The sequence below is a fragment of the Hesperophylax consimilis genome, chromosome 1 (genome assembly GCF_061612785.1).
Source record: "Hesperophylax consimilis isolate HC1 chromosome 1, BYU_Hcon_1.0, whole genome shotgun sequence".
NCBI lineage: Eukaryota > Metazoa > Arthropoda > Insecta > Trichoptera > Limnephilidae > Hesperophylax > Hesperophylax consimilis.
The window spans coordinates 16,662,338-16,672,188 of NC_142836.1; positions in this window are offsets into that span (position 1 = coordinate 16,662,338).

Here is a 9,851-nt window from a genome sequence, read left to right on the forward strand (position 1 = left end):
AATCGTAAAATATACAAATTCAGCCTGCCTATGTTTGTGATCGCAAAACTCGAAAAGTAGTGGACCGATATTGCTGAAAATTTCAAAGTTTGTTGTTATTAGTACCAGGAGTGTTTAGAGACTGAGGAATACAAACACAATATCTCTGCACCGTAATGAGATACAGAGTCGAATTTAAGTCGATGTAATGTGTTTTTTAACAGTTCAACATTGTGGTTTACTTGGTAGTGAATGATGGAAGAAGTCAGAGGCGCACAAAAAAGACTTTAATAATAGCGAAGCATTGCGGGGGATCCACTAGTATACTACAGGATTTTCCAATAAGAGGTGTTATTTTGAATAGCCCGCTATTTCGGTAGATTTTACTTTTGAAGATGTCATTTTTTTACATTAGACTAGTATAAACTACGCCATTAATAAAAATGGAACAATACACGCTTCAACAATGCATTGAAATTATTAAAATTCACTTAAGTGAATCAAATGCAAATCATCTTGAGTGATGAGGCCCATTTCCACCTCGGTGGCTTCGTCAACAAGCAAAATTGTCGCATCTGGGGCTCGGAAAACCTAAGAGTTATTGTTGAAAAACCTCTCTATACTCAACGTGTAACTGTTTGGTGCGGTTTATGGTCCGGCGGAGTCATTGGACCTTACTTTTTAGAAAATGAGGCTGGAACAACAGTTACGGTGAATGGATTGCGCTATCGAGAGATGATTAATGATTTTTTATGGTGAAATTGGATGGTACTGATTTGGAAAACGTTTAATTTCAACAAGACGGCGCTACGTGCCACACAAACAACGAAACCATTGATCTTTTACGATTGAATATCAAAATAACACCTCTTATTGTAAAACCCTGTATATACCAATTTTAATTGGTAAATTGTAAAATATCACAAAGAATCATATGAAATTTACTTGCGCAGGCCAGAATTTGAACACTTGACCTTCAGCTTGCTATTCAAGATCCTTACCCCTCGACCACAGAGGCCGTCAAATTATACTTTAATTATTACATTTTAAATTCGTGAAATTCCGTTAACCGTCTACCTGCTCTAAAACTATAACCTAATGAACTTTCGATGCAACCAGAACTGAATTGTCAATACAAATAATATGATTTATTTAATTACTTATAATATTTCTATATTTATTCACAAGAAGCCCTCCACTATCATTTATGGTGGAAAATCAATTGTAGCTGTTGCGATATTGTTTCTCCTATTAATGACCGTGACCCTTGGTTTTGACAGTGTTTATTTTAAGTCTAGTTTAGGGCTTATCCTTGTTTGTCTAATGACTGACTTCATTCTTCAAATGTTATGAATTAAATAATAGTGTTAGTTTGAAATTGTGTCAATGGGTTTACATTCTGACAATAAACGCAGAATGGCCAGGAACCTAATTACTAGAAGCATAATTGTGATGTTCTTTGTTCTTAACTACCAGTTGTTAAGGGAACTTTCCCTTTGTTGTTGTATTAGATTACAGTTTGTAATATTTGGAACAACACATTTACAACAATGGTTAATTTATTTACTTTCCTAAAGATTCAGAGAATATTCAGTGGTGTTTTGAACGCGCCTTATATTTCAATAATGTTTAAATAACAAATAGGTTGCCTACTCCACTTGATAAATGTTATTAATATTATTTCAGGGGATTCGTAGTTTTATTTAACTACCGAAAATTTGATTATCGTATCTTATTTCAATCTCGTGGTTAAAACCAACCAACTAGGTGGATTAGAAACTCCAATAATAAATCAACTAATCAACACAATGGGAAGCACCGCAAAGCATGAATAAAGTCAGCTTAAGAACAAAACATACTTTCGGTAGATAGGTAGGTACCCTTTTTCAGCGCCCTTGAGGTGATTTTTCACGAAAACGACGCTATATAAATTATCCAAATATTATTATTATTACTATTTTCTTAATAATATTATATAAACAAAATTGGTGGGTATAGTATGGAAACTTATGATTTTTTTTGTTTATTAGGGAAGCATATAATTTTGAGTTTTAAATACACGATACCTTGGATTGTTTTTGGTTTTTTTCTGAGACGATGTATAAAATATGAATGAAGCAAAAAACGTATTGTAAACAATGAGAGCTTAGAATAAAACAGTGCCTAGTGCAAATTTCGTGATGTGATTTTTTTTTTAAGAAACTTAAACATATGAGTGCCTAATGCAAATTATACGATGTGTAAACAAATTATCCGTTAACCCAGTTTTTAATAAGACATTGTTAACATGTACTCTTGTTGTACTGAAAAGTAAAAATAAAACGATCACCTGAAAAGTGCATTTTCCAAGTAGTTTAATCACCTGAAGTATCAAAGCTCAGTAGCTTTGGGCTAAGCTAACCATGTCTGATTCATGGCATAATATTGCAATTATCCTCGCAAAGTTACATGCATACTGGATACTGTGCTTAGACTAATTCACGTGTAGGTGTATACAACCTCAATTTATAGACCGGGCTAAAGTTGCTTAACAATATGTTCACGGCTGAACACCGGTCGTAGACCAGCTGAACTGGGATGTACCCTGACATATATTATATCTATCCAGTAATATGTGGGGTGCAGTGTATATTCCGAGCCGTGCACCAAGAGCTTGCAAACCCCAAAAGTTATCTTTACTTTTATATTATTATAAAAATCTTGTTTTAACTTCATACAAACTAAAATATTTTTGTGTGATAACTAGGTGTGATATTTGGTTCAATTCACTTCACGAAAAGTAGTTAGATTAAGGCGATGCACTACGTCGTGTAATATTTTAAATTGAGCCGCTATCAATAACAACCCTTACGTAGATGGCGATAAGGTTTAAATTTCCGCTTAACACCATCCGCCTGTTTTGATTTATGCCAGAAAAAAACATGGCCAAAAAGTGCCTTTTATTTTGTTTTGTGGATGTTCAGGAATAAATATTTAAGTTTTATTCCATCATTTTATAAATAACTTAATTTGCCACATTATACAATAAAACATTAAACGAAAACGTAATAACATAAACGTAAGTAGGAAATTTTGATCTTTAAAGCAGTTTTCATAGACCTTTACATTATTTTTTTCTGGGCTTATAAAAAGACTTATCTAAAAAATACTCGATTATTTCAAAGATGTATTCTACTCGCAGTATTTAATTAAAGCATCTGAAACATTTCTAGGCGACCAAAATTTCAAACGAAAAACACATGATTTTGCATTACTTCGTATGGCATCGTCTTATGTTATAAATTACAGACAATTGTGCATAAATAGAGGATAAAGTTAAAAAATTCAAATTCTCTACGAGAAAAATAAACATAAGATTCCTGGTTCACTAAAAGAGATATTAAACGCTTCATTTTAAATTTTATATTAAAATTTAATCAATATAAACATCATAATATCCTCCGCCAGCTGCTTTACCTTGTCAAGACTTAATACATTTTAATTAGATATGTTTGAATCCTGTAATATTTCCCAGAATCTTAGTTGCGTGCGCAGCATTTAATATATTATAAAATATGATCTTCAAATTTCGCTATCCACATAATCACTTTATCTACAAATTAAATCCGAGTTCTTCTCCCGTTTACCTAATTATAGGGTCTCGTGTTATGTTTAAGTTCCGCAAAGTGGTTGCTTCGCAATATGTTCTTACGATACTCTGTATTTCTTCATTCGGCGCTATTTAATTACACGCCGGAGAAGTTGACGGCTTATTATTAAGCGTAATATAAATTTCACGAGATTACAGCCTCCGGTGGAGAAGCTCCTCCGATGTATCATTTTACCCACTTGCTATCTCAAGCGTGGTTAACTAAACAAACACATTTGTTTGCGAGATAATCTTATCCCCTACAACCATCGATAATCCGTGAGATTAATAAGATCATCCATCACTTTGAGAAGTGAATGCACCAACCGTGCAGGGAATATTTTCTCAAATATCAACATCATAACACTGTGATATTAGCCATGGAAATAAAGTACTTCGATTTGAAAATGTTGTGTTACATTTGCGCTTTCGTTAAATCAATCATTTGAAATGTGTAAATAATATTGCACATGCTGTTGAACCGTACTATAACGTTATTATTATTTAAATATGTAAAAAAAACATACTTCCTGCTTCTCAAGTATTATGTAATATTTATATCTCGGTCTCTTGGCAATAACAAAAATTTTGATTTTGTTCGATAATAATACAATTTTCAAAATTTGAAGGGGTAATAACGAACTTCTTTATTCTAGGATATGCTAAGATAAAAAAATATTGTTAGGTGTATTGGCAAAATAAACGATAGTTCACTGTACATACTATACCTTGTATACGGTTAAAATAAGTTCACTCGTTCACTGTACATACTATACCTTGCATACGGATAAAATAAGTTCACTGTACATACTATACCTTGTATACGGATAAAATAAGTTCACTGTACATACTTTACTTTGTATACGGATAAAATAAGGTCACTGTACATACTATGCCTTGTATATGGATAAAATAAGTTCATTGTACATACTATACCCTGTATACGGATAAAATAAGTTCACTGTACATACTATACCTTGTATACGGATAAAATAAGTTCACTGTACATACTATACCTTGTATACGGATAAAATAAGTTCACTGTACATACTATACCTTGTATACGGATAAAATAAGTGGAATGTAAACTCTTTTTTTTAAATCAACCCATACAAACCAAAGTTTTATAACTATAAAACATCTATTTAAAATGTCTTGTAAAACTTAAAAATAAATTAAATGGTTTACTGAAAATCAAACCTTTGTACTCTATAGGAAATTCAGTGGACAACTGTGCCAACCTCGCCAAATGCCGATCGCGTAGGACCGACATTTATGTCGTACATTTACTGCTGTGATGTCATCCGACTATAGAGAAATGCCTAGGTATATGTCTCCGTATGTGTACCCGATTTCCACTAAAAGTGGAGAGAATGCATTGTTATTGACAACGAGTATATCTGCCGAGTCTCAGCTCGATCGGATTTCGGAACAGTGAGTTAATTGCATACAAGATTGACTGAAAAAATTTTAAGTTGGTATTTAAAAATACCTGTTTTACTACACATAATAAACATTAAAGAGATATTCATTCCCGAGTTCGTAAAAATACTCAAATGACCTCCGCTATCGATCCCAATAATAAATTAATTGTGATAAACTACTCGCAAAAAAAAATACTACAGTTACGTAATTTTGTATTCTGTAATTTTCCAACATGCACACAGCAAAGGAGATTCAGAAAGAAAATCCTGCTGGCGGAATTAGAAAATAATAGATTAAACGGCGCTCATGTTGTGCTTCATAATTTCAACTCCCATTCTTCCGAATCACGCCATGCAGATATCTCCCAAGACATTACACGTACATTACAAAGATGTATATTTTATTTTCATTTAGTGTTCAAAATAAGGTCAAACTAAAAACTTGTCGTACAGATTGGTAAAAGAAAGCCAAAAGGTCCAAAAAGAAAACTTATATATATATTTATTCATCTAACCAACTGGTCGAGTAGTCATTCATACGGGCGTTTTGACTTAAATATTTATTTATTTAAGACTAGTACAAATTTCATTTCGTGTGCCACTAGACCTATCTTTGTATTATAATACACAGGGTTTTAAAAGATGATTCCTGAAATTTTCTTCGGTGACTTCTTTCACTTTTTCACTTCAAAAATGACACCGGAGGCGGATTCCAAAATTTTATTCTCATTTTTTACTCCAAATAATATCAGGGATCACTAGTCAAGTCGCCCATTGGCACTTTGTATACAATGTCAATGCCATTTGTTGATAAAATGATCTCGAAGATGCAATCTCCTGTATAAACATAAAATATAAAACAGTTTACTTCATTTACTCAGTGTTTCCCACTCCAGTAGTTTGTAACACTTCTAGAAGTATCGGTTTCAACTTATAGGTAAATATTAACTATCTCGACACTGTTTATTGAAGTTATTAACTAAATGAGTAATAAATGCTACGTATACCTTTTATACTTGAATGCTTTGTCTGCTAATAATAATGAACGCATAACGCGAAATGTATGATTGCCTGTAATATGCATTAAAAATATTGTTATTATGTATGCTGAAAGAAAAAAAAGGTAACAGTAGAATTCATGGAGTCGCGTGAGGAAAATATTGGTCGCCTTACGGGGGTAATCATTTTGGCAGTAGGTAGTGTCACAATTCAATTCGGTGAAACCAACCAACCGTTAGTCGATAACTATTACATGTCTTGCGCAAATACAATGCAATTATTTGATCGTATTGTGTTATTTTGCAATTTAAACATTCAATACAATGTAAGATATATTTGATGCACGTTCCAGAATGGAAAATACTCTCAGCATCGCCCTGGCGCAAGACCATTTAGAATTGAAACGTTGCTTGAAATGGCTCAAGCCGTATTTTGTGACCAGATCTGAATAGCCAGGTGATTCGCCACATTCCTCTTCCCCAGCTCATTTCTTTACCACAACCTTCAACCACACAAAATACCTCAATTGTGGATGCAATAGTCCCACTGGATCCATGCTCTTGGGAGTCGTTGGAACTCTTGTGTGATATTCACTTAAAAAAGAACTCAGTTATTCAAATTCTGCTCGTTAAACCATATCAACGATGTTATTATTAGGTAGTAACACCAATACATTAAAATTCGTATTTGTAATACGTTGAACTGCCAAATACACATATTTTGACGGCAAATATAGAGCATCACTTAAAAATATAATTGATTAATAGAACAATATATATGCGCTTTGCTTCTAAAAGGGCAAATGTCAGTTTTTCTGTAAGCAATGAGGGAATGCACAGTCAAAAGAATGTTGTTGAAATTAATTTTTATATTTAATCATTCGTTCAGTAAAGTGTACATGTTTACTAAACTAAGCGACCATTCATCTTTAGTTACTGAAAATGGCCGTAGTTTAAGGATTGACAAAACCCTTTTGAAGATTATGGAAATAACTTAATTTCATACCTTCAAGGTAATTCAGGTCGTTGGGATTTAAATACTTATAAGTGTCAACCATTAATTTTACCACAGAACCAGCTACTGGGAGTACTAAATTATTTTATTCGGGAAATACTATAGAGCCCGCCAAATCGATATTCGTGGCATAGTGTACCAGCTTTGTTTTAAAATTAGACATGTGAATTTAACATCGCGATTGTCCTGTATTTTAATCGTCTTCAATTTAATTCGACAAAAAAAATTTCCACTGGACAGAAAATTCTGGGGTATATAATCCTCCCAAAAAATAGTTTTTTCATGACACTTTATGGTTAGACATTAGATTAAATCAAATAAGCTATTTATATAAAACCATAAATTTTAATGTATTTAACGTCAACCGGTTTCTCTTAGACCAAGCTTCATCGGGACAATTATAATAACTAAAAATCAACGACAGAATATTTTCATCGCTAACCGAAATTTCATTTACAATTTTTACTGCAAATAGAGTCAAATCTACGTTAAAAAGTAAGGCACGAACGTTTCTTAATATCCTGTATACAGGTATATGAAAATATTGTTTAAATAACTTGTGTTGGGAACGAAAACGTACATATCTATTGTATCCTTAATTTTTTTTATACAAATTAACCTTACGATGTACTTATACCAAAATATGTTTTTATTTTTTTTCGTCTATTCTTTTCACAATTTTGTTTTACTTATAACTTTAAATATCTACTTTCTTTCGAACTTGTAAACATAAAAAATATTGTAAATAGATCTTAACTGGTATATATTATACTCAATATCTTAAATCCAAAATTAATTCACATGTATAACTGTACGTTTCATAAATATACTCAAATAAAATTAATTATAAAAATGAAGGACAAAAATAATATACACAAACAAATACTTAAAAACATTCAAATTAATTTTGTGAAAAAGAAAAATCGAACCCGTCCTAATTCACTACGATACGACGCACAGAGCGAGGCGAAATACATATAACTCCTAATGTCTGAATAATATGAATCACGTACACACACAGGTACCAGCAGCAGGGTGCATTCTATATTTTATTCCGTATACACACAGCTCAAAATTATTTGACCAATTTTATTATCTTTGGATTTGACACACTATTTTTAGTACTATTAGGAAGTTTATTCCGTGACGCATTTTGACAGTTAAGTTTAAACTGAATCAGAACGCCCTTTTAGTGCGCCCTACTGTCGAATTTGGCAGCCATCTCTGGTCCGGAGCCCCTAAATACCTGAAAAAAACCCTTGACTCTGTGCAAAAACGGGCGGTCCGTTTGATAGATTCCCCAATCTTAACAAACGGACTGCAATCTTTAGAGCACAGGCGTCAGGTAGGTATGCTGTCCTTGTTCTATCGGTATTACAATGGAAGATGCTCTGAGGAACTAGCGTCATTAACCTTCGGCACCGGTGCGTAGTCGGAATACACGCCAAACGCGCGCCCAACATTTGTACACAGTTGACATTTGTCACATGAGAACGGGTCGCTTCTACGATTCGTTCTTAAGTTCAACAGCTCGGTTGTGGAATGAACTGCCGGCCTCTGTGTTTCCTCCCTCCTACAACATGGGACTCTTCAAGACCCATGTTCACTCCTTCCTCTCCACAAAAAGACCCTCCAAACAGCATCCCCAAAGATGACATAGGCCCTGAGGGAAATTATTTTCTTCAGGGCCTCCTGTGTGGAGTAAATATAAAAAAAAAAAAAAAAAAAAAATAGAACATTGTGTATCCTTTGATTATGGATTTAATTAATTTAATTTTGGATCTGTAATTTTTATTGACGTTGTGTAGCGTAAAGTATTCATGGAGCTAAATTGATATAACTACAATTTTTGCTATTAAATGCATCTCATTCATGGGCGAGTCCATAGATGTGTACTTTTCATGGTAGGTAAGAATATATTTACTGTTCACAATCCTTTCAGTACATCAAGCATGGTGATCAAATAGATAGTGTCACTTCTATAATTTGGGTAAAATAAATTTTGATTAGGTTTAACTAAATTATAAAATAAGAATAATATTACAGTCAAATTATGTTTAAGTGGTGTCCTACTTCGATAGTTTTTGATTTTTCGAAAGCGATACTTTACTATGCTAATATTAAACTAATAAAAACCATAAGAATACCATCTTGAATGACTCTTATTCGTCGAATTTCCTTTTACAAGGTAACCTATTCTGGCAGATACTTCGTGTTGCACTCTCGAGGAACAGATTTGGAATATTCTACATGATAAAAAATGTCCATCGCTTAAAAAGGCTCGTCATCATTGCACTGTCCATGACGCCCATGCAGCAAACAGAGGGTAGGCGGCTGACAGCGCAGCTAGAGTTGTTTGTTTACTCCTGGGAATGGCTGCCATAGCTATCGATTCTTGGAAAGTGAATTCAATAATTGAGAGCCTATTCATGGCCTGGTCCACGACAAGGGGAAAATGCTTGGAATGTAGAAAAATATTATTTTAAAATGCTTTCAATTTTACTATTAGAAAAAATGAAGAGCTTTTTCACATTCAATAATAACCATCATCTCTGTTTATTTTAAATCTTATCTTAATTCACGTAACCTCAAAATATATGCCACGAATTAAGACGATGTGTTAAAAAAATGTATTGTGTTACACACACTGTACTATTTAAAAACATCTTCTTATCTGCCTGTTCTTCAAGTTCTTGAGATCATTTATTATTTTTTTTAACGTAGTTTTAGTTTTAAATAAAGACTCGCTAAGGTCCTTGATAATATTTTATCATGTTTCTTTAAATACTATTAGTTTTGTGACGTCA